Source organism: Sinohyriopsis cumingii, chromosome 2 (assembly GCF_028554795.1).
Source record: "Sinohyriopsis cumingii isolate HCF-2022 chromosome 2, ASM2855479v2, whole genome shotgun sequence".
NCBI lineage: Eukaryota > Metazoa > Mollusca > Bivalvia > Unionida > Unionidae > Sinohyriopsis > Sinohyriopsis cumingii.
This window is the reverse complement of record NC_142962.1, coordinates 81032228-81060188: the sequence shown is the minus strand read 5'-3', so window position 1 is coordinate 81060188 and position 27961 is coordinate 81032228. Positions and strand designations below refer to the sequence as shown.

At 34.7% G+C, this 27961-nt stretch overlaps 1 long non-coding RNA gene across 1 annotated transcript; it reads left to right on the top strand.

Annotated features, from left to right (window-relative positions):
- The first annotated feature begins 185 nt into the window (after nucleotides 1–185).
- Nucleotides 186–27961, top strand: LOC149805274 (uncharacterized). The gene is made up of 6 exons (XR_016418455.1): nucleotides 186–342; nucleotides 8820–8844; nucleotides 9730–9783; nucleotides 16532–16606; nucleotides 21043–21154; nucleotides 25942–27961. It is a non-coding gene; the product is annotated as an uncharacterized LOC149805274 (long non-coding RNA).

The window sequence follows — 27961 nt, the reverse complement described above, 5'->3', positions numbered from 1 at the left end:
CATTATTTTATACTAATGTCTAACTGTATAACTGCCAGTTAAATTGTAAGCAACGATACGATCCCGTGTGAACCTGTCGTTGTCGCAGCAACCTAGAAAAACCAAATGTATCACTCAGAAAGAACTTGGCAACGTGAAGGTCACGTGATACGAAAGAAAACATTGGTGACATCTAGTCGACCTCTCACGGTACCCGGATGTGCAAACATTCCGCTAGGGCAGTGAACGGTTTGGTTGTTTGATCCGCCATTGGATTCAGTAACGCACATTTTTCTCGAAGTACTGGTTGTTGACCAGCAGCAGTAACAGAAACATGCCTTTGAAAGTTAAAGTGACTTACTGGTGAGTTTATAATACATCGAGCAGAATGAAAGTTACACATTTGCTGGTTACGATGAAAATACTCAGAAAATCATGGGGGAAACCTACTGTATACTGTACAGGACTGTTGTGGTTGTACTTGCATGCACCTCACGGGTCGTATTTGCTGTCGGAAGACTGTTTTGTTCCTGGGTAATCAAAACCTTAGGATATCGTATTTGTGTCGTAATATACTAGCTCTCTGACTTCTTCATACTTTGTAGTATCACATTTAAATCGGGCCATCAACCGCGTTCAGAAAACGCTTCACTTTGACATTATTGTGGTGCTTGCCATAGCAACATCCGAAAGGCAGATTTACTGAATATATCAGCTCACATTTATGATATTGTTCGGGCTTCTGTTGTTGTTTATTTCCGCAGAATGTTGTGGAAACTCCCCGCTGTCATATATACCAAATATGGACAGTTGACCTTCAACATTGACTATACCACTATGTCGGCCATGTTTTGCTTCAATATTGGAGACGGAAACCTTCGGTGCGCGGAAATGCCCAACAGCACTGTATTAATATGTTATGTCTGTCTTTTATATATATATATACATGAAAACAAAGTACCAGGTGTAATGAGGTTGCCATTTTGAGAAAATATTAATTTTGATTGCTAACGTTGTATTAGTGGCAGTGCCTGTTGCTACTTGCCACCGGCTGCTATGTAATTGTCATCAGCCCTGTGCTCAGTCTCTTCAAATAAAGACATTTTCCTCAGATATAAAGTACAAGTCACATGGGTCATGTATGTGCATTTACTTCATTTTAAATTAAATATAAATTGTTCTTTTAAAATTTAACACTAATTTTCTTTGACCAAAGTCTGTTTAATCCTGATTATTGATTACTCTGCACCTTAACTGTCACCAAGAAACTTCTAGGCGAAAATTATCAGACGCTATGGACTTTAACATTGGTGGCCATGTACTAAACTTGGGTCAAAATAATAGCGCATCTTGTGGAATAGTCACGGTTAGGGGTGGTGCAGATTTGTTTTTCAATATGCATAACTTTCATTGTGACATGACAGCATGCGACATTCAATCCGGATTGTACTGGATCACACCTTTAGATTCATTTTGCCTAAAAATGTATATGCACTTTAGCATTGATTTTGCTGTATGCATCTCTCGGGTCATCTAAATAATGACCTTCCAAAGGAATATGAATGTATACGAATCCAAGTAATGTGAATACTTGCCACTTAAAGTATGTAGAATCAAATTGTGAAAAAATGACACCCATTACAGAAATAGCCAGTGTTGAATGCCTACATGACCCGTGTGACTTGTACTATAGGTAAGATCATCACATTCTGCTCCTAAAGCCATTCTAGAGAAAAGATCATGCCAATGTAGTATGAATGATGCTTCTCTGTAGGTGGCATATTACCACCAGATTTGGATTGTTGTGACAGTGGTGTTATCCTTTCAAATAGTGTTATCCTTTCCAACAGAGGTAACCCACTGTTGGGAGTGTGTAGTTCTTGCCACATATCAATTGTTGCTTGAGGAGTAATATCTCCTGACATAAATGAATTGGTACTTATTAATATTATGCATATCTTTAAAATGTGCATGTCCAACTCGTGACCTGGTCCCTCGCTTTGTGCATCCTGATGCCATTTAGGAAATGTCTATTTAAATAGTTTGAATAATTAGTGCTAAAGACTTGTTCTTCATTATTCAGCCTGAGACCTTAGGCATTTTTTATATTTTGGCCCCCAGCCAAAAAGGTTAATAATTTTTTTAGTTGCTTTAACTAATTAACCTCCCGAGCCAAACAGCTATTCATTCCCCTACAACATAGTTTTAAAATCCTAGCGAGACCTCTGTTGACTTTCTCTAATGTCTTTTTTCTAGTGAATTCAAATTCTCTCACAAGCAAATGAACATGTTTTCAACTTCTGTTGGCCTACGTATCAGTTGGCTCTAAAGCGATGGAAGCTGGGAATGCTGAAATTGGTTGAAAGGATGATAAGTATCTTAAAGGAACGGAAGCTATCTAAACAGTTTCTTCAGTATTAATATACACCACTCCCTCTATAATTCGTGCACTGATAACTCGCAAACTAGCTTATAGCACAGGGTGTTGCATGGATCCCATTTTTTAAACCAGAAAATGCTCCAAAAAAAATTGATCATTATTTGTTGAACTTGAAGAAAATCATGATCAAAATTGGTAATGGACAACTTTGATATATCGCTCATTTTATCATTGTAAACGGTAGATATGACCTGGAAATTTTATTCAACATTATGAAATATGAACTTTTAATAAGAAGTCATATAATTTAACATTTTCTTTTAAGTCGACATTCTTAGTACACTGCAATTAACGATATTCAATGCCATTTCAATCAATGAAAATATCACTTATGCCTATTGGAGACATTACTTTAATAAATAAATACCAATTGAAGAGAGAAAAAATTATCAATTTAAATTTGTGATCTAGTTCTGTCTTTTAGTTCCTTTTAAGTGTAATCATCATAAATGCAATGAGTTCTCTTGTAATTAAATGTAACATGTATCTATCTACTATAACAGCTATTTCTGCGAGCATTTCTTTGAGAACCTAATTAAGTGCCCACCGTGTTTTGATATCATACTAGTGGAAGCATTTGTTGTATTGTTGCACTAAATAAAAAGCATGCCTCTTATATTAACATGGTAATTGCGTCTTATGAATCAAATAAAGGAGTTGGAATAAAAAATTTTTTAAAGGCATGCAAATCATACATGCTTAAGAAACAGCGACTCCGGTCGTACATCGGGTAACTCATTTTGTTTGATCAATCGAACACTGATAAATTTTTATTGTGTATGTAGTCTAATTAAACTACCTTAAATTCACCTACTCAGTCATAATTGTGATTAAAGATACAAGGCAACCAAGCAAAATGAGTACTTCGTAAAATGAACAGCTTCGTTTCACAGATATGGACCATTGTTGGAAAAGCAAGTTCCAGAGAATTCTTGAATTTGCACATAGAGATATCCTTAAGGATGATAAGTTTCAATACTACTTGCAATGCAAACACGGCATCACTATTTTGCTAATTGAAAAATAAAATTAGTTTTGATATAGATGATTGTCTCATGAAATAAATGTTGTGTGCTTTAAAAAAAAAAGGAATCTTATTTGGTAGTGTATCAACAGTAGACTCCTACTTTTGCAAAATACTACTGTGCATCATTCCAGGAACCAAACTAATCAACAAAACAAAAAGCCGTGATGTAATAAACAAATATTTTCATGAACCGTCTTTGGTTGTTGAAACCAGTTGCAATCGATCTTTCAGATGTTAGACGTTTTGAAAATAAATGTAAATTATAGAGAACAACAAACAACTTCATCAGAAAAGGCACATTATTGGCAATTTTTCTTGACTTGATAATAAAATGAGGATTCAGCCATCAGACAGTCCAGCCCCCCCACCCCCGGCAGTTTTATGGATGTATATCGGGTGTTATGGATATCGCTCTGTAACACGTGCCCTTGCTTATAGTGCGGTCTGTGGTTTTGGACCCCGATGTGTACTAGTTATCATTGGAGAGGTGTATTTTATTCCTTTCATGAAACATAATTCAACTTAATCATATTTCAGCATTCCTGGCTTCTATCACATTCCAACCAGCTGAAATATCAGGATCAGTGCCTTACATTGTTCGATTAGTTTGTATCGTTGCTCACAATGTAACTATCAGGTATACGTGTTCAGGTATACGTGTACCATATAATCATGCTAAAGAGGACACTTCTCTAAATTTTTGCGTGACCTATTCAAGAATCGGTGCTGATATGTCAAGCTACATTTTATGTAGCATAAAAAGTTTGGTATTGATGTTTAGCTCAGGCATTTGACTTTGTATTCTTATCCAAAGTTTGACTTGCTGTCATACCTTTAAGGAATGCCAGACCATTTTCCCATACTACCACTAGACATGGCCTTGATTGCACCTGCTTAATATGCAAGAGCAAAATTGTGAATGTAATGCTGCTTTCTTGTTGGCCAACTGAAAATAAGTTATAAATAGGTGCATTACCTCATTTTCCTTTGGCCATTGATAGGGCAGTATTCCATTCATTGAGTTGCTCGCAAAAAGAACAATATCAGGGGAGATGGTTTACATTATAGGAATAGATGTCTGCCTTGTTATTTATATTGTTAGTTGATGTTCCAAAATATACAATGGGAACAGGAGCCATCTTTTGAGGAATATCTCTGACTTTTGGCAGCCCATATTAATAATTTTCCACCAGTTTTAGTTGGGTTTTACTTACTCCTTTTCATGATGGAATACAATTCTGACACAAGCAAGTAGACGTGTTTTCAAGTTCCATTGTTAAACATTTCAGTTTTTTAAACTGTGATGGTAGTGGAGGAATACTGAAGATGGTCAAGTGAGGGATTATAAAATTTCTTTACTGAAGTTAATCTATCAAATCACTTTTGTCAACATTAGTATGTTTTTCTTGTTTCATTAAAGAAATATACTTCAATTGACTGATATGCCTGGGCTACCATTGTATTTGCAGGATCATGATTTGGGGAGTTCTCTTCTCAAAAGCTAAATGAATCAAATTGTGACAGGATTATTATTTGTCAATATAAAAAAACGATTTTGTATCTGAATTTTAAAAAAATACTTGATTGACTGTTGTACCTTGAATGATGGATTATGGCTTTTATGCAGTTCTTTGCCTTGTATATCCTTTAGGTGCATTTTTCATCAAAAATTAAAATTTAAAAAGTGCACGTGCAACATTTAATTATTGCATGTTCATTGTTATCTTTGTTAGTGCTATCAGTGTCAGATGTAGCAACAGGTTTTAAAAATTGAACGACAGCAATCAATATGTTTTGTAGAACAATGTATCTGGCAATGAAGACATTCAGGATTTATGGTAGTTGGCCAAGTTGCAATGTAAAGTGTTGACAGCAGCAACAGTATTTACGTGGTTAAAGTTGCCCCAACAGTGATGAAGACTGAATTTATCATTAAGTTGAAATAATGCAGGGGTAATAATATTTGTGCTAGTAATATATAGGTTACATGTTTTATGCTCAGATAATGCTTTTTGCCACTTATATTGGCGAAAATTATGCTTATACCTATCTTGTGATTGGCATTTATGAGAAAGTACAATAAATGGTAAAAATATTTCAATTTTTTTGGAGAACTACAAAGTACACAGTATTTGCAAGTCTTGTTGGTGAAATAATGTTATTGTTTTTAACTGGTTAAATTAGAACCTGAAATTTTTTAATTTGCTTTTAGCAAAATCATTGAATTTGCTTTTTGCAAAATTAGCAGAACTTAAGCAGTATCACTACAAAAATATTTTGGAGATCTTTGGGTTAATAACAAAAAAGCCAAAGGACTATATTGAAAAAGAGTAATTTTGTGCCCTCCGTTTTTATGGGGGGGGGGGAATCTTGTAAATATCACAGCTCTGTGTCTCATTATATTATTCGATGTATAAATCACCCTATTCTGCATTAAATATGCATATAGATTTCTTTTTCATACCTAAACACGAACTTTGAACATGGGCAGGTACGGGAAATTTGGAGAAAGGGCTATATTTGAGCAGCTTGAAACTAGAAATAAGATGTAAGCGCATGCTTGTTCAAACAAAGTATTTACACTGATTAATTTTTATGAAAATTTTTGGTTTCTCGTATTAACTTATGTGAGCACATTTGCGTTAATCACTAAAAACCAAAAATTCTTAAAGTTTGTTCTGTGTATCATTGTTGTTGTTTTTTCTGTTGCATGGTAGCTGACTGCGTAATCGCTATGCATGAGCAATTAGGCCCGCATTTCTAAAGTGCACTATTTTATTTTAAAAAATCTGGGAATAATAACTATTCAGATATTTTAAAAACTGTTATCCATTCATTTCTCTCTTCATTCTTTCTAAATTGTCTTGGGAACACGATTTTTCGAAAAGGAGCTGAAGGGGCATTTGGAACTATATGTAAACAAAGACTACGTGGAGTAAACATTAAATGGAATTATATTTTTATGTTGCCAATTTTTTGCAAAAGCATACTGTAAATAACAGGATAATTACATATATATTATTTATTTTATACATAAATAATGGGTTTTTCTTCATTTCCATCATGATACTGTTTGCTACGTTTAATTCACTTACTGTTACAGTGTAATTCGTACATGTAATCTTTAAATGAATCCGTCAATTTCCAGATGGAAATAACAGTTACAACCAGCATATTTTTTCATTAAATTTTTTTAACTCTGTCTTTCTTCATATACATGTAGTAACAATATTCTCTAAAACTAAAACAGTAACTGGGCAAACAACAAAGTATAATTTGCACTTATATAAATCTGCTATAAGAAATGTCATCTGCATGATATACAGACTGAACAAAGTAAACTTCATTAGCTCAAATGGTATAGCATTATTGTACCAAATTGTCGCACCAAGTTCGAATCCCCACAGCTCCTTTTTGTTTTTTTTATTGTTCTTTCTTTTTAAGTATTAATATCCATAATATCAATGGCTGTCCATTTACAGGTTTGAAATAAAATTAGTAACTGCTCACTTTTCAAAACTGCTCCGGTGGCCTAGTGGTTAGAGCATCCGCCTCGAATGCAGGAGGTCGTGGGTTCAATCCCCGGCTGAGTCATACCAGAGACTTACAAAAATGGTGCTAACAGCTGCCTCGCTTGGCGTTCAGCATTGAGAGGTTAGTGTTAGGACTGGTCGGCTTGGTGTCAGGATAATGTGACTGGGTGGGACATCATGCTACATGTCTGCAGCATGATGCCCCAGTGTTAGACATCACTGTAAACTGCCACATTGCAGACATCATAGCGATTTGACTGAAAAATTGTTAAAGCTATGTTATAAATCCAAATTCACATCACATCACACACACTTTTCAAAACCAACAAAAAATGTGCAGTTTGAAAATCTATTTAATTTTGTTGTGCAAGGTAACATTTTTTTTATCAGTGTTATTCATCTAAAATGGAACTGTACAAGGGTGGCCAATCATGTCCACATCAGAAAATAATGGTATTAGAACCAGTGTTGTGCAGCGGTTATTCTTCCATAATATTTTATATTAAATTTTTTCATACTTAATTTTTTATCACATTTCTGTTGCACTTGTCCACATGAAGAAAAATAAGTTCTAGACTGATATAAAAAATTTAAACTTGCTTACTGCAGCAATGATGTTTCTAACAATTACTGACATTAGAAACCATTTCCAGACAGTGGTAACTATGCTTACAGTTGCGATGGAAGCCAAGTAACTAAATTGATTTATGATTTTTTAAATGAAAATTTTATTTGCGTTACTTCTAGGCCAAAAACTAGCATTATGAGCCTCAATCATTTGCAAATCATTTTATTTTTATGTTCTAAAGTGTAATATTTGTATGGATATGGTATTCATCTAAAAGGAAACTAGAGGAGGGTGGCCAAACATCTTTGCATCAGAAAATGATTGTGGTGGAACCATTGTTGTGAAGCAATTTTTATTCCATAGTTATATATTATAATTTTTTTTAATACATGTTTGTTTATGCAAAATGTTGTAAGACTTAATATTTTATCACACTTTCCTAATCACTCCTCCAAATCAAGAAAAACTGGTTTTGGACTGACATAAATATTTTCTTGCCTACTAAATCAATGATTTTTCTAGCCATACATCATTCATCTTTTTCTGTTGGCTGTTCTCTTATTGGTCATGCACTGAATAACTTGACGTTAATTATTTTTCATGTCTGCCTCATGGACAGGAGACATGCAGGCTAAAATCTAGCCAAGTTAATACAAAATTTCCAGTGATCTAAGTGATTCGGGTAAATAATGAAGTAGAGTGCACAGTGTGTGGACAGCTACTTAATAATTATTTTATTTTATCACCATCTGTCACAGTTCCTGTACCTTCCATTTATGTAGTTTGGTATGTCATGAAGGCCCAAATATTCCATGCATAGAATCAGAACTTGGACAATCAGGTTGGCCTTCACTGCCTTGCTTTTTATTTGGAAGTTCATAATACAGAATGGATGGAAGCAAAGGAGGTTGATTTTGACTGTGTTTTTATTTGCAAGACAAGTGTACAAAAACTCTAGATTATTCTTGCTAGATAATTGTATAGAAAAAAAGAAATATGATAAACAAAATTCTGGAAGGACTGAGACACCATCTTTAAAATTAATCACAAAATTTTTCTTGGATTCCTGGTACATCTTTTTTCTTACCGGTAATTTCGTGTATCAAGGTTGAGTGTGTTGTATTTGCAGTATTCTTCCATTGTCTTTTATGGAGTATTGTACATCTTTCTAAAATTTACAGTTAAGGTATGCATGTATTTACAGTGGACATGAATTTTTATTGAATTTATAATTAATGAATGCTTCATAAATTTTTGTTGTCTCTTTTGCAGCGGAGCATGAGGCTACGGAGCTAAGGTATGTCACAAGTTATCACTCTGGAAGATCATATATGGGATCAATATTTGAGTTTTGACTATCACAGGTTAACACTAAGGATATGTCTGAATACAAGATCTATATTTGAGTTTTGACTGTCACAAGTTAATACTGAAGACAAGTCTGTATACAAGATTTGTATTTGATTTTTGACGCACAGGTTAATACTTAGGACATGCCTATATATGAGATCTATTTTTGATTATATACTTGGGATAATTTTTGTTCATCATGTTGACTTCATTGGCTAGACAAGAAACTGAGCAGAGCCTACATGTTAGTCCATTCCCATACTTTTGGTAAATTAGTGTTGTACACATTAGGATATATTCACATACCATGTAACATGGTTCTTTTGGCCAACTTCTTGAGAAACTGATCACCAAAACAATCTTTGAGGTTAATCTAGGATGGGTTCAGCAACAATGAAGAATGACAAGATTGACACTGACTTCTTGCCCATTGTAAAATTAAATCATTTTAGTGATCACAAGATGGCCTATCAATGACTGACATAGGATCGTCACACTTTACAATCAAATGGCTGATGAAGTCTTTGTGATTTTATAAACATTTTGAATGTAACTGAATACATACATTCAAATGAAATCTTTAAACATTTTCTGCTGTCTCTATTTAGAAAGTTTAATAAAAACTGATAAAATAATATAACCAATATAGTCACTTTACGTTACATTCTTAGCTGCTTTGATACTGGTACTCTGTGACTTTGGAGACGGTGACAGTAGCTAAGTGGGCAAGGGCTTAACAAAATACAGTGGAGCTATTAAATTTATCACCAATATTTCTTGCTCTTTTTTATGTTGGATTATGTGATGAATTTTTTTTTTGTATAATTTACAGTTCCGCAAATTGGAGCATGAGCTGGAGAAGAAATTTCCAGGGAAACTGGAAATTGTAAGTAGCAGATGTGAAGAATATCTCCTTGGAAATAAAAATCTATTTTATTTTTTAAACTTTTTTGCTGAACCTTTAAAAATAGAAAGATGCAAATATTTGTAACTTTTCCATGTGTGATTTATACCCAAAGTGATTGTGAGAAATGGAACATAGATTTCTGCCAATTTCATTTAAACAGAAGATATCGCAAATTTCAGTAATTATTCGACTGTTTTGTCATTTGTAGTAAAAATTTGGAAATTATTTCTGTAAATGGGTTTCTAATTTTTATAATATAAAAGTCTTACATTATTGTCCATTTCGTTGCATATTGATTCTGTCCTGATGTTTTCTGCCTGTATGATCACAAATGATTCTGAATTTTTTAAAAATAAAAGAATAAGAACATTGGATTTTATAATATGCTAATGATGGTACGCTTACTTTGGAAGCCTCATGAAAAAGAATTAACCAGCTTTCCATCTGGTAACTTTATATACAGGGTTATCGCGTTTGGGTCATAGTATTGAAAGACAAAAGTAGTTTGATGCATATAAAATTCTGTTATAAATATAATCTTTAAAGATTAGTTGAGGAGATTGGAGGTTTTTTCAGTATTGGGAATTAAATTTTCTAAAAGTCTTCTAAAAAAATGATTCGTCTAAGCTAAGCTTCGAGAAATTAGGAATTTGGTGTTGCGATGGTCTATAAGAATGTTCTTCTTTTTTTGTTAGAATTTGATCAAGATCGTTAGCCTGTCTTGCTTAAGTCATCTATATCTGTTATTATCAATTTGCGTCAAAGACATTTTATATGAACTAAAATATTTTGTAATTATACATGGGATGGACATACTGAAACCATTTAGAAGACAGTATCTGTTAAGCAGTCAGTGCAAGATGACTTGAATATGGTTATGATGTTGGTTTAAATATGGTAGCTATTCTGCTGTTTGGTCAAATGAATGCAGTATTTTTTTAATATTTATTCATAAAATTCGTATAGGTCATGTATACGTTCAACACCAATTATTTCAGTAATGGGTGTCATATTTTTAGAATTTGATTTTACATACCTGTAAATGGCAGTTATTCACTTTATTTTGATCCTCATACATTCATATTCCTTTGGAAGGTCATTATTTACATTCTCCGAGAAGTACATACTGCAAAATCAATGTTAAAGTATGTGGACATTTTTGGACAAGATCAGCCTATATGTGTGATCCAGTACAATCCTGATTGAATGTCGCGTGCTGTGATGTAACAGTGAAAGCTAAGCATGTTGACAAACAAATATGTACTATCCTATATTGTGATGATAAGACTCGACACTCTATTCTTCACTGGTTTTATTTCCTGGCCATGATTGTAAACATCCATAGCGATAGGTAATTTTTCATCTGGAAGTTTCTTGATGACAGATAAGGTGCAGAGCATTTATTAATCAGGGATGTATTGACTTGGGCCAACTAAGTTAGTATAAAAGTTTGAAACATTTAATATTCACTTCATGGTGAGTAAATGCACATACGTTACCTGTATAACTTTTACTATAGACATTTACCTGCTAACCCCAAAGCCCACAGGCAGCCTACTGGTGGATGCCCAACTCCTGAATTCCAGTCTCACTCGATCACCCTGTTTTCTCATGAGTTAATGATCAGGTGATTTTGGAGGGCTTTGGATTTCAATTTACCCAACCTCCTCCTCTTTTGTCCTGTCCTGAATGTGCTGTCAAGTCAGGAGAAAGATGATTTTCTGCAGCAGGAGACTTGGTCACTCATCGATAGTTGGGTGGTGGACATTGTACACAAGCCAGCATCTCCAGGGCTTTATTCCAGGCTCTTTCTTATACAGAAGGTGAATGGCAAGCTGAGGCTATCATTCACCTGAGTCACTGCAATTTATACATTATGCCACTGAAATTCAAGGTGGAGGTGGTGAGATCAATGTCTTTCCATTGGAACAGGTATACAGTCTCATCTCAATTTGACAGACACATAGCTTCATTGTTTTATGTCCCTTCCTCTCCATTTTGGTTACAACACAGTTTTATCAATTTCAGGTCCTACGATTTGGCCTAAACATCAGCCTGTGGGCTTTTACCAAAATCATGGATTGCATCTTCACCCTGTTCTGGTTGACTTCGTCCTGTATCAATGGTGGTGTTTTTGGACAACATCCACTAGAAACAGTGGCAGAATTGAATTCCTGTAACTTATGTATCATCTGAGTTTTCTCTGGAACTGTAAGAAATCTGCTCTTCATCTATACTAGCATTTATTCATCTGGATATGGAATTTCTCATCAAGCTCAGTCGGCTACAGTTCCCTAACATTCACACAGTATTGATCATTGAGTCCATTTCCAACAGGAATTGGATTTCGGTACAAAAGTTCTTGCAGCACCTAAGATTAGCTGACTTGATCCCACTCTGCTGTCTTTTTATGCACCCTTTACAGATGACATTGCTGGACCAATGGCACTCCATTTCAAAAGCCCTTATTAAAACGGCACCATCATGCACAAGGTGTTATCATTACTTTGTCAGTGGTGCAATGTATGTTGGCTTATGATGGTGGTTCCTGTGGAGCAGCCTTGCACAGAAAGGACATGTACCAATACCATGGGGGCCCTGAGTGGTCTAAAGCGCTCTCCGTCACAGATCACTGCCATCTCACCTCTCTGTCTGTGTAGGTTCGAGTCTCGGGCTCGGCCAATGTGGATATATGAGAAAACTTGTTGGTAGCTTCTTGTGGGTCGGTGGTTCTTTCCAGGGTTTTCCCGGGTTCTTCCTCCACCATTAATACTGGCCACCATGTATAGCCTATCTTGTGCTGAAAATTGGCGTTAAACCCTATAACAACAACAACAACCAATACCATGACATATGGTTGGGGTGTCCATCTGTTGCCAGATTTTGTTACAGTAAGTGGCACATGGGAGTCAATGAGATCTGCCTCTCCACATCAGCCTTCTCGAAATGAAGGCTGTCGTCAATGTCTTTCAGTTGTAGATGGATCAGCTCACAGGAAAAACCATCCTAATTATATTGGACAACTCTGTGGTTGTGACCTACCTCTGCAAACGGGGAACCAAATCACCCGATTTGTGCATTTTGATTTTATCAGTTTCTACATTGGTGCAACCAACACCATATCAACATACAAATCAGGCACATTCCTGATAGACTCGTGTCCTGGCTGACACAATCCATAAAGGATCAAATTATTCATACAAAATGGTCTCTCCATCAAGCAATCTTTGTTCGGATTTGCTCACTTTGGGGACATCCAATGATTAATCTTTTTGTGACAAGGTGGAATTGCATTGCTCTTATCCGGACATCCTTGTAAGAGAGGGAATTTAAACCTTTGATTGTGTAGAGAATCTCTTAAGTAAGAAGGCCCTCAGTTGTGAAGATCTGAGGGAAAGTGGCAGGTTTTCTGGGACTGTTGCAGAGCTAATAACATCGTTCCTTTGAGCATCTCAATCTCTCAACTGGCCAACTTTCTATGAGGAGAAACATTTGGTCCCAATTACCATCAAAGGCTACATTTCACCATCATGGTAGATGCGATATTGGTCAGAATAAAGGTTTATCAGAACTTTTAGCCAATTTTGATCTGAATTGACCAGAATCCTTCACCCTATTTCCAAATTGGATTCTCTCCATGGCTTTGACCTGGCTCAGTTCAAATAAATATGAGTCATTCACCCACATTTCGCTGAAGCTAGTATCCTACAGAACCTGTTTCCTGATAGCATTAGCTTCTGCATGCAGTATGAGTGAGTTACATGCCCTTTCTGCATACTGGTACATGCCAACCATTATGCTTTTTTTCACTAAATTATGCCATAAGCGTAAATGTATATGGATTGCACATTTTTTCTATATCCCTCTCCCACAAAAATCAATAATTTGTTTTCTCATTTTTATTAACACCCCATTAATTCCACAGACCATATTCTAGAAAAGATGGCTTCTATGTAACTATGACATAAGAGTATGCTTGTCCATAGACTTCCATGCACATTCCTAGCAGTATTATGTTCTATTTATAGCAGCTGTCCTATTTCCAAGAAACATGCTAGTTGCTGATTTCTATCTTTTGACCTTGGATTCTATTTATAGCAGCTGTGTGGCTTAGGAGAGAATAGACTGGTTTTCTGATTTTTAATCTTTGCTTGCAGATTCTTTGTTCTAATTCATAATTGGTACAGAACCAATCTGTAGGTATTTGGCGCTAAAAGTCGTCAGATCTATTCTAGTCAATGCGTCTGTTGGAGCAAATACGTTCTTCAAATAAATTCACAGATGGATTAAAATACGTTGGTTCTTTTGTTCAAACGGGCGTTTCCCGATTCCATAATTGCCGAAAATATGCATATGCAAGAGAAAAATCATCAAATATTGTTCAATGTTTAGCTGAAGATACTTAACTTAAAATTGCAGAAGCCATGAAAATTGGGCTGTTTAGTATTGCTACAGACAGGAGTAGTGAACATGATGACAAAAAGTTGTACTCGGTCTGAGTAAGAGACTTTGACAACAAAACGGGCAAAGCCAGAGTGTTCTTCTTTCATTACCAGAATTAACAGTAGATTCCACTGGAGAAAACATATTTGATTTGCTTGATAATGCTTGGAATAAACATGATGTAAGTTGGCAGAACTGTACTCTGATAATGCATTAGTAATTGGAATTCATAAATAGTTCCATTCTGTATTTTGAAAAATGACTCCATCAGTGTACATAACAGGTTGTCCCTGTCATTTGATGCACCTTGCTGCAGGAAAGGCTGCCAATAAATTCGGAGAATACCTGAAGTACCAAGTTAGCATTCTGCCTGACAACATACTTCATGTGGACATAGTTGATGTGCAGTGGTACCTTATTTCCCCAGCTAAAAGACATAATAGCTGGAAGATATAAATTTCCTCTTCTTTGTAAGGTTATGAAAGGAATATTGGTTCTTTAGCATTCTAATGCTGACTGAGAGATTGTTCAATAATGTTAACAAAAATACTCGGATCCAGGCTCAGTAACCCAGCACTTAGTGCTCTGCTGTTGTGCAAAATATTCAAGTTTCAGCTTGTACATAGTGTTTTGAATTGTAACATGAGAGTGTTGCTTTTTAAAGCTATAAGTGCTACATATGAAAACTTGAAGCAGTAATTGATGTTAAAAGACCAGAAGGGTAAGTAAATCATTTTGTACATATGCTCATGTTATTTTTGGACTACTCTTTTTCTGCTCAGATTACACTTTTTGTCCACCTGGATTACACTTGTTCCTCCCCAGGGATGGCATGTTTGTTTCTGTTGACCCATGCTTTCGAACATAATGTTTTGATCCAGGACATAAGGAAGCCCGTTATCTGGCATACAGAGTCAACTTTTTCCTGTTTTAGCCTCACAGGGACAAACTTTGAATCAGGTAGGTCCCATGACAGCAGTCCGAATGACGACCAGACCTAATTAAAAGTCAGCACAGCCTATTTGATTCACTGGATTTGCCTGGGAAAATGTTTGATAAGATTTCAAGAATCATCATCTTAACCAGATAAATGGGTCATAGATTGCCTGTCCCAAGGCTGTGTTGCCAGATTAGAAGTACTGGTTGTCCTTTGCTTGGAAATCCAGCCATTATTCTCTGGACACACACCCTTGGTATAGGTTGGATGCTCAGCATTCTCTCCTATTACCTGTTCTCCTAATAAAAATGTGATTGGGGAATGTATTTGAAGGAGAAAGCAGATTTTTAAGTAAATTAGATTTCTCTGAGAATACATGCCCACTGGATATGTCACAAAGCAAGTTTTTAAGTAAGTTATTTTTCTCCAATAATACTTAACCTATTTACATTAATATTAGGATATATTGCTGCGACTTCTTGCACATAACCCTATTCAAAATATGAAAAATCTCCCTTTTATCTTGTATAGACAAAGGACAAATAACTGTTTTGATTATCTACCCTTACTGTGCAAATTGTGCTAAGCTTTAACATCATTTTTCAGCACAAGATAGGCTATATACATGGCAGTCAGTATAACTCATGGAGGAAGAACCCTGGAAAACCATGAGAAGAAGCTACTGGCAGGCTTTCTCACATACCAGTGTTAGCCGAGCCTGAGACTTGAACCCATGCAAACAGAGGTGAGATGGCAGTGATCTGAAACGGTGAGCGCTTTAGACCACTTGTCCACTCAGGGCCCCCTACTGTGTAAGGATCTTTGTTGGTATATCACACGGCAAAATTTAACTAGCTACACCTGTTGATGGCATGGGGAGGTTATTAAAATAGTTATTGTCCTCAGTCTATATGAGATAGAAAGAAAATCATTTTGTTTTAGTATGGTTGGGTTCTAGAGGTAGTAGGCATATATGCTAACATTTATGTTATCAGGTAAGTTTTCTTGGAGAAAAATAACTTGTTTAAAAATTTGCTTTCTAATGCTACATTCTGTGGGCTAGTACATGATAATACATGTAACTAAGATGTTATAAGCAAGTTCCAAAACAGAAAACGCTTATGATTTTAAAAATACTTGTTTTCTTAAACCAGAAGTTTCAATAAGATTCTCTTAACTGATGGTCATAAGTGAACCTTGAAAAAAAAATCAATACTTGTAAGATATATGGATACCAAACCATCTGTGAAAACAGTAAATTCATCACAAGAGATAAATTGAGTTGCACTTCTACACCTATCACCAGCAACACAAGTACTATATATATATTGGTTTTTTTTCTTCCAGTCTTCGGAAGCCACTCCTACTGTAACTGGGTGGTTTGAGGTGGAGGTGGATGGAAAACTTCTGCACTCAAAGAAGGTAATTGGACCCCTGCCAAAACTGGAAATGTCGCTCTTAAAATTCTCCCTATAAAAGGAAACCCAACTATAACATAATTATTAGGCTCAACAAGGCATTATGCAATATTGAAACAAGTCATTTTACTGTATCAAATCTTGTATGACTGAAAGTAATATTGCATGTTTGTCATTTAGGCTATACATGACATGGGAGGGGGGCATGAGGAAGATGTTTGATTTCAGTATGCATATGTATACATGTCAAGGTATCATTGTGTGAAATTCCAATGTTCTCAGCTTGATTCCATTTGAATCTCAATTTTTAATTCCTTGCAAATAAACTCGCTCTATGTAACAGGTATTTTTGAAAATTATACATGTCTAACAGGACTGGTTTTTGTCTTTTTACAAAATAAGTGTGACCAAATTGGACATGGGAGTTTCAGATAAGAAATACTAATTCAGGCTTGAAAAATAATTATTACAATTGAGACTTGTAATCTTGAATTGACTTCAGATTATGTGAAATATTGTCCTTTTATCAGTTGTGAAACTGTTTTAGTGATTCTCTGTACAATGAGACCTCTTTTACCAGGTCAGGAGTAACCATTACATTTCTTTCGTAAAGAGGAATCTCCAACAAAATGTTTAGTTCTCAGAGAGTGGAAAGAATCAAGGAAATTAACATAATATTGCGTAAAAATTGTGTTGATAACTATGGCTCGGCACTACTGTACAGACAAAAAAAAAACAACAGAGTAGCATGTTTGATTATAACAGCTAACTGATCTACCTTCTGCTGTTCCAAAGTCGGGCATCCAGTCCAACGACAGTACACATAGCTTGAAATTGCCATATTGATTGTAAGAATGAAAGACAATATCTTTTCTGTAACTTTGCCTATCATCAGAGTGACACATAACCTGTATATACCAGCATGATCTGTGTTTCTGACTACATGGAGTGCTGAGAGAGGACAGGTTGTTAGCACCGAGTTTATCCCATGCATGTGCACCTTCCTCCAGTGCATAGGCTGGATAACAATTTTTAAAACTACACAGTGTGATATAAATGTAACCAGAAGAAGAAGAAGAAGAAAATAATTGCATGCTGTAGGTTTCACATGCCTATTATTGTCAGGTGATGATGTTTAAACATATGAAAGACCTACTTTGTAATTTATTTTATATAAATATAGCAGCACCCAGTAGTTGCAACAGCTCTGCTCTGAGCTTAATTTTGACGATATGCTATTACTTACTTAGCTGGTTAAATAAGTTAGAGTGATACATGTTTTTGAGTAAACAGGTACTCCACTAGGGTTGTGCAGCTATCTGTAGTTTGTACTGGCAAGGAAGGAAAAGTTGGTACTAGGCCATATTTTCCTGCCACAAATGCTGATCAGTCAGTATCATCAATATATGCTTTAGTCATTTGCATAAAGTATGGAAAATTATGTTGCAAACAATATCTTAGAGAAAAAAACTGAAATGAATCCATTTCAGACCTTTACATGAGCTGCATTGATAATTCGTGTGACAAATCAACACCATGACAGTAATGTAATCCCTAGTCTGAGTTTCTTTTGGCCAATCCCACCAAGTTTACATATTTTGACATTTATTGACAGATGTTGGAATTTGTCACCAGAACATGGTGGTGGCATAGGATAGCTGCTTATTAAAAGGGCTGTCAAACTTAAATGTCCTTATGTCGAGTGAAACCTGCATGGAATTGATAGAAACGTGATTTTTTTCCTCAGAAATTGTGATTATATTCGTTGTTTCTTTAATTTGCTGATATTTGAAATGAAACTATATTGTTTATGCAGTATGATCTGGTACTCTTCATTTTCATTGCTAGTCCAACATGTCGATTACATCAGCAGTCCAATAGTCATATGTTATCCACAGTAAACCCCTTTTTAATGTTCAAAAAATGCAAAAATATTAATGAAAATCGCAATGTATGTACAAGGAAATAAAGCATACTTAATTCTCAGTATATTTATTCTGAGAGCAATGACCAATATCCTGTAACTGTTGCAGCAACCTGGCCAAGTCTTTATTCATCAAGCAGAGAGCACATGTCAGTGCGGCAGTCTTGTGATACAGTAAAACCTGTTATGAGAGACCGCCCCTTCTGTCAACCAAAAGCGGTCTTTCAGGACAGGTGGTCTCTCATAAGAGGTGTGTAAAAATGGACTGGTTTTCAGGGTCAGTAGTTAGCATTGTTGAAAAATAAATAATACCCATACTCACTGTACATGTATCATATCCTTTATTCATAAATCTTGTTAAATATTGCATGCATTCCTCTCAAAATGTCTTTATATAATAAATATATACATCTATCAAACAACGAGAATAAAATTTATATTTCAACATCACATTAATATGCACAAAAAATGAACAGTTAGATATGATGTATATATCTTATTGTATACACTTATTCACTTGTTTTTTTTTAAGAAATCCATTATACTTCTTTGTTGACATGTTTTACTCAGCTGTTTGGTCTGAACATGTATCTCAATTATTGCCTTTTCCTGAATCAACTTTCCACTTATTGGTATGTTTTTACTCCTTGCAACACAAAACCAGTCCCATACTCGCTCATTCAGATCTCCGTAAACTGTCCGTCGTGCCGTGGCATATTTCCTCTGTGCTTGTGCACCTTTCTGCAATTCATTTCTAATGGACTCCTTGTCTTTGATTGCATTTTGAACTTGCGTTTTACCGACGCTTAAGCTGACTGCTATTTTGCAAGCGGTCTCCCCTTTTTCATTTCTTTCAATGACATTAATCCTTTCTTCCAGTATTAAAATTTTTCTTTTTTTCAGCGGAGGTTCTGCCATTGTTATTATTGTTGACGTTATAAAGACTATCGGTTTTGATCAGGTTTTGGGGAAATGTGGAATAAATATATATTATGTACCAGTGAATGAAACCAAAAGACATAATTAACTCGTCAAGAAACAATACATTTATTCTGAGACAAAGTTTAAATCAACAGCCTTATAGCTCGATAAACAAAGGTTGCGACCATCTGCACCCAGGTAAACAGATGGTGGCTTGGTGAAACACTAACAAAAGAAATAAAAAATAATTTTAAAAAAATCCGGAAATGATTCTCACTTACTGGTATTAAAGACAGTGAGCTCATTCACCCTCCAGGCATTATGGATTAACTGGAAAGACAAACGATGTACTCAAACCTACAATGAAGCCCTTTCAAACGATTTCTCACAGGGACATAAGGACTACCGGCGTTTTGTGAGTTTTTATAAAGATGAAGAAAAAATACAAACCTCTAAATTGACTGCGTATATCCATCATTACTCCCTTTGATGTTACTCTTACTGGCTATTCACATGACTTCGGCACTACAATGGCGGTTAGTGACGTGTACTTTAGTCTGGTTTACTGCAGTTTACAATTGTCATCGTACGCTGGAGTTGTCAATTTCACAAAACTGGTACTGTAGCAAGACAAATTCTTTTTAAATACTTTATTAAAACAATCTTTACTATTTATGCAGTCTTTGTTACAAAGGATTAAATGATGGTTAGAGGTGTTTATCTCGATATATGGTTGTTCAACTATAGTGTTATTTAATGTGCACTTTGTTTGCATACTACATTTATCCCGAGCTCTAGTGTTTACAGAGGATTAAGTTAAGGTCAGTGGTGTCAATCTGTTTTGTTTTTTTTGGCGATGCGGTTGTTCATAACAGTGTCAAAATGCATATTTTGCCAAGAAATCGCGGTCGCTGGTCGCATTCAGCAGGTGGTCGTTCATAACAGAGTGTTTATATAGTAAAATCGATCCATGCATTACGATTGTGGTCGGAAATGACAGGTGGTCGCTCATAGCAGAGGTCGCTCATGACAGGTTTTACTGTACCACCAAAAACATGGATCACAAGTGCTTTATGCTTCATGAATCAGGGTTTTCTTGAGGTGGCTGTGAATTCCACCGTTTCCGTAGCTAATTTGCTCTTACCCAGTAACTCAGCATAAATATAAAAATATCTAAAATGGGTTGGAAAGGGTTAGAGGAAACTCTATGTAATCACATTCCACTATTGTCATAGTCAGTTGCCAACTTAACCCACACACATTTAACAAATTTAGTTCAGAGCTCACTTTTAAAGTAAATTGTTAAGGTGTTGACACACATTTAATTAATGGATTGGTTTGAATGAAAACCTTCAACTTAGGCATGGCTTATTAGATCACATGACTTTTGCTGGTGGAACTCCTATTTTTACCAAAATTCTCTCTCTCTCTCACACAAACACAAACACAGACATATAGACACACATTTTCTGTTGAAACTATAAAGTGGGACCCTTTAATATCTTGTAAGGACCCTATAAAATTCAAAAGTGTGGGCTCCTCTGGACTGTATAAAATATCAATTTAACAGAAGCCCTGATTTATTTCTCTTTCAGGGTGGAGATGGATATGTGGATACTGATGCCAAGCTTAAGAAGATCATGGATGGCATTCAGGCAAAACTAAAGTCCACATCCTGAACAAGATATGACAGACCGCATCAAAGAGGTAGAGAGGGTCTTTTTGTGATGTTCAGTTCAAATATTAAATAATACATTTTGTCTTTTGAAGAAAAAAATTCTTTCCTCAAGGTTTCATGCTCATCCCTTTAATTAGTAATAAATGTTGTATCTTAACATGGAATAGGACATTCATCAGTGCTTATGCTTGGACAAATACAGATACATTGTTTTGATGCTGAGCGTAAATTCATATGTCTAGTGTTTGCATTTGAATATGAAACTGCTGTAGTACTTGAGTTGGTGCTGTATCATAGTCATTATTTAATTTTTACACTCGTCAACTATTTTAAGATTTTAAAAAAGTAATATTTAGAACAAGCCTGAAACTATGTAGCAGACCAGGCACAAGATTTATTAGAGCCTCTGTGTTCATAGTTAGTTGCCATAGGGGAAAGCGGATAAATGGAACATTGTATACCTGCCAGTGGTAAATATTTTTATTGTACCTCCTAAAAGCAACAAGATCAATGATTGGCACACAGAATGGCTTGTGTCAGGGAGACAAATATTGTATCTCCCTCGCACAATTTTCCAGTGTTGTTTCCCCCATTGGAACCCTTGTGAGATTCAGTTCGAGTTATTTCTTTTTAATGTTTTCTGAGTATGTATTGACAAGGATACAAGAATGATTGTTACATTTAGCCACTTTTTCATTCCAAAGAGAAAATAAATGTAACTCTAGCCAAGAAAAAATATTTGTTGATTTGTTGAACACAAGAAATCTGCATTAGTTGCAGTTCATTGTTTGAGATTTGAGATTCATATGTTGAACAATTTATTGTTCTTGTTACCCCAAGTTGTATTCCTGAGGGCAACTAAATGAAACACTGCATACAAACTGATATGCTGCTCCTTATCAGTATGTATCTTTCTTTTCTTAAATACAAGTCAACCAGAAATTTTGGTCTGAGAAAATGATGCAGTATTCCCATTCTTTAACAGAAACAATTTTTCTTCTTTCAGTCACTGTGAATTTTGACCTATTGACTAAAAAATATATAGGTGACTTTCTCATCTTCTTTGCATGGGCATCCACAAAGTTTGATCTTGGTTTGTGGCTTAGTAATTCTGTGGAAACTTCTCCTTTTGAGATTCCCTTTATCTTTGACCTTTTAACATATCTTCTATGAGCCAAATATAAGATATCTACAAAGTTTAGTGAAGGCATGTGGTGCCTAACTTGATTAGGTTTGAGGGCATGTTTATCCTTCTTTCAATTCCTGTGGCCTTGACCATTAACATTTTGCACCTCATAATAAATAGCGATCTTGTCTCATATGACAGAGAATGAGGAAACCAGTTTTCTTTTTTAATGCCCTGGACCATTTCACCTTTTTATCCCCAAATTAGTGTGCGTTTTTCTTGTTAGGTGGCGCTCTACAGTTTCATATTTTGCATAGGGTTAGAATTTTAAAGGAAAAGAATTTCCCTGGCTTTCCTGACTGATTATATTGGCTATTTAAAAAAGACCTTGCATATCTTAGGTGTAATTCAAAGAACTTTTAATTTCCTTTATTTTGGTGTATGATTGATAAAGAGAACGTAGGTATTATTATTGTACGATTTAATTTTAATTGTATAGCTGAAACATTTAAATTGCAAGCATCAAAACAGTCCTTTTGAATAATTCTCCTGCATTCCCCCCCCCCCACCAGAACAGTATTTATGAGTGTCAGTCTCTAACAAGTCCATTCCCCACCCCACCCCACCCATGATAAAAAGTGAGCTATTATAAAAATGCACATACATTTTGTAAACATAGCAACCAAAAGCTATGCTGAATGATAGGAACATGAAACTAGCCAGAATTAATTCTGAGATATCAACAATGAATTTTACAGTTTTAAAAGGGATGGAACAGATCAGGTTCATAAAGGTCAAAGTGTAATATATTTGCCTATTTAATATGGAAGAAGCGAATTCGCTTTCTCATCATTTATTTTTTTATTTCATTGCAAATAAATATTTTCACTATATTTCTTTTACTTATTGCAACAGTTTTAAATTTAAGTTGTCTCTGTTCCTATATTCTAAGACTTCTAATTAAGGTCACTACTCACACAAACATGCCTCATGGCAAATTATGTAAGCGAGAGCAAAATGAGCATAATTAGCTTATTTTCATGCTTCACATCAATATGAATGTACCATTTTATTCAGAACATCGTACATAATTATATGAAAATAAAAAGAAAATAATTGCATACATTTTTATATTTGCTTTAAGGTGCGCTCTACAGTTTTGTATTTTGCATGGGGTTAGAATTTTAAAGAAAAAGAATTTCCCCGGCTTTCCTCACTGATTATACTGGCTATATAAAAAAAGGCCTTGTATATCTTAGGTATAATTCAAAGAACCTTTAATTCCCTATATTTTGGTGTATGATTGATGGGTGTAATATGGGTTATAGAGTATACAGCCTGGCCTTACTCCAGATGTGCACCTTTCAAAAACGTGCTAGCTCCATTTGGTCATTTTCACTTCCTGAACTTCAGAGGTAAATTGTATAAAAAAAGAGCCAATAACTTTTTTTACATTTTATATATTTGGTAATTCATTCATTGCACTTTCAGAAGCTGGTATTGTCTAGTCTGGCAAAATTCATTTTCCCTGTTTAATAGCTGCTCTGAATAGTGTACTTTAGACTGATTCAGGTTGATTTTTTTAGCAGTGTGCTTAGGTCATATACAATTTCCAAAGTACAATATCCAAAGAAATATCATACACATTACATTAATGCAGCATAGAGGTATGCCAACATTCTCTCCATTGTGCATGATTTAAATGCAAACAACTTCATCTTACATACGTCACTCTCTCAAAAGTACATAACTGGTGAGCTCCCCCTTACAGATGCAAGACATTTACAAAGTTTGATTAATGTATTTGTCATACAAGTACAATTTTTTTGTGATGAAAGTTTTTTTTTGTTTGGTACTATTGACCATGATCATGGATCTTTTGAACCCAAAATCAAGCTACAGTGCAACACCGCAATAACATGAATTTGGATATAACACGGTTGTGGCTTGGCTCCCGAAATTTCATATATTCATTTGTACATGAAAATATTATTTTTTTTTTTTCAAAGTACATGAAACAGTGTATAAAAATTTTGTTATCATTTTGGAGAAGAGATCGTGTATGAATTCAAATATAATACGATTGTGGCATGGTTCCTGTAATTTTAAATACATGTACATGTATTTTGCTTGTACCCGGAATTATTATTTCTTTTAAAGTATGTGAAATAGTGTATAAAATGTTTATCATTTGGGGGAACAGTTCGCATATGAATTTGAATATAATAATATTGTGGAATGGCTTCTGAAACTTAACAATTTCACCAGGTTCTTGAAGTGTTATGCCAAAATAAAAAGTTTTGGAAATGTTACTTATTACTGATCCATGAGTAAAGCCAGTAAGTCATCTTTGTGATTGTCTTAATTCTGTAACAATCATTGCTCAAACAATAGCCGACATGCGTTTCTTCTTTAACTGCATACACATCCAAGCAGCAGACAATGCAGTGGTTGATAAAAGATTTTCACAATTTAATAAACATCAACAAAAAAAAGGCCGCCAACATGTTTGCTGGGCTTGGCAGTGCTATTAGACGCAATCAGTTGACCAGTAAATAATGTCCACTTTATTAGCTGAAAATTGAAGGGGTATGAAATTGTACATGCTTTCAGCTTAAAAATCTTTATAAAAGTATTTTTCACATGTTTCTTTCGATATTCACAAAATCTGAAGTAAAAGTTTTATACACACTGAAAGCATGTGTTGTTTGTTAATTATTCTTGCTGTAGTCGTTCAAATGAATAGGTGTACAACTGTTAATTATTGGGAATGGAATTACATATATTATGGATTAAATGCATGCCGCGATGGTACAATATCAGACATGAAGTAAACGGTGTTAATACTCTGTTCATGCTGTATATTAGACTTTGAATTCAGATACAATGATCTGTGACAAAATTATGACTATTTTAAATCTGTGTGTAATTTTGCAATGGAATTACTTGCATTATGGATGAATTGCATGGCACGATAGTGAATAATGTTGATACCCTGTTCATGATATACATTAGACATTAATAAACATATATGTACCAATGTGTTCTCTGAAAAAAGTAAAATACTGTAAAACCCTGCAATTTTTTTACCCCAATTATTGCGTTATAGTGATTTTCCACAATGAATGTTTGGTAATGGTAGATGTTGTAGAACTGAAATGTGCAGAAATGAAACATGGAACACAGACAGATGAACATCATAAAATGATACACTCTGCCTTATAGCAGTCCTAGCAAATAATATATGCTTTTTAATTCATTTGAAGCTGAGGCAATTGTAATTTAATCAGGGAGCTATTACACTTTAAATATTTTGATTTTCAGCTTGTTGGGGAGGGGGAGCATTTGAAGAATCTGCTGTTCATTTATTCTCCCTTTACCAGGAACGTGTCATTTTCAGACAGTATTAAACATTGTAAATGGGGGTTGTTTTTACAAATAATTTAAAACTTGTGCAGTAGAAACATGCTCACCCATGCATGGTTGGCTAAAACACACTGAAAAGTATCACATCAGTCCCCAGAGGTATCTGAATAAATGACAGTGAAAACTTCCATAGTGTTCATTTAAGAATACATTTGTAGGTGCTTTGAGTGTCCATTCTTGACAGGTTTTCACTGTATATGAATATTGTTCACTTGAACTATGAATCTTCAATTGAATAATATGGATATTTGACATTTATTTCAGGCATTTAGTGGAGTCATTACCACAGCCATTTCTGTGTATGAAGAGACCTGACTAAACACAGATGTGGTGTCAAGTTTCAGAGGTGTAAGAGATGACTGTGGCTCTAGTTCTACTTGGCCTTTGTTGTTGCTCTCTTGTCAGATTCTAACAGGAAAATGTTCCAGATGCTTTTTTTATTTTCCTTTGTTATATCCACAGCACTATTTTTTATACTCTGGTAATTTTATCATAACTAGCATTTCTTTTCCATACTTTGACTTTTTATTAACCAAAGTACAAATATAATCGCTATGACTTGAAAATATTAAGTCTACAGTCACAAAACAAGCTGTAATATTTTTGTTGTTGCAAATTCTGATCATTATAACAAGAATTCTTTTAAAATAACTGTATATGTCAAGTAAGACCATTTAGTTTTGAAAGTGAAATCCATATAACCAAGAAATGTTTGTCAGAGTAAATAATTTGGATGACTGTTTTCCTAAATGTTCAAGTTAATTGGCACATGTGATATGCTAATTATTTGGAGCTACACGTGAAACTGAATTTAGCTGGATACCATATTTTGCAATAAATATCTTTCTTCATACCACTGCTCACTTTTGTGTGTTTTGTGTGGATGGTTATGTGTCTTAATACTAGTGGGTTTGCTGGTCACTTTTGTATTTTGTACTTGAAACTTCATGAAAAGCCAACCCTAAATTATAGTATGATTTATAAAGACTGGTCTAAAAATGAATTTTTTTTGTTTGTTAATTAAATCATAGACTGTCAAGTCAATATCTACAGGAACTAGAGGAAATTTATTTGGCATCCATATAAATACATATCTATGCAGTACTTTTTGTATTTTGAACATTCTTGCAGGAAAGATTGTATCAGTGTGCATGAATTTGTGCAAAGCCATGACTGCCAGGGGCTGTTTAAAAGTGATATATGCAAGTATTCATGTTAGTATGTGGGATTTGCAGATCTCCTTACACCAAATGCTGACATACTTTGTAATCAAACTTATTCTTGTTTTATTCATATTCTTGTAGAGGTCAGTGCAATAGGTCTTTCTAACACATTTAGCATGGATTTAAAAGATTCAGATTGAGCTTTCAATATTTTTGTTTCCATACATACTACCTCTTCCTTTTCTTCATATTTTGTAAATTGAATTTTTTTAAATAACAAAAATATTTTAAAAAAAGCATCATAGCATGTATCATTCAAGTAGCAAATTGAACTGGCTGAAATGGCAAAATATAAAGAAGGTAATTTCATCTTGAGTGCTCACAAAAGACCACATATGTATAATGTGTTGCTGCTGTTGAGAATTGTTCATTATGGTTTGGCAGTTTTGTTGGACAGCATCTTTTCTTAACAATTAAAATTTAAAATTTTATTCATGCAGATGTAATTAGTGTAAGAGAGCATTTGCAGTCACAGGAATGCTTTGTTCCATTGATTTGCAAGAAAATAACCGCTAGAGTGTTTGTCGTCACAGTAGTTTAAGAATGTAACATCATCTTTGATATCCGTGTTTCTAAATGCAACTAAGACAGATACGTGGTAAATATTGCAAACTTTTTCTGTGTTTTAAAAAAAGTACAAGAAATTCCTGTGTGACAGCTTTTCACAGCTGATATAATTTTGTTCTCTTCTGCTTAACTTTTGATGTGCACGTTCTTTAATTTGATTATATGGATGTGAATTTCCTGTAAAGTTAATTGATTATTGGAGTAATACAGTCAGATTCCATTCTAAATTGATACTGTTAAAATTACGTTCAAGTTTAATTAAATATGATACTAATGGACTGTCTGTTCCTATGAATTGTACAGTTCATTCCACTCTACTCACTAGTGAACAAGTTACTGACATTTCATACGTTCCATTTGTTTAATGAGAAAATGTTCTTTTATTTGACTGACAACTTCCTATTATATGTTTAGAAATTCTAGCTGCAGTTTTTAATGAATTGTTTTGTCTCTGCACATTTTAGGTTTTGTAATAAACTGTCATTTTTCTAAAA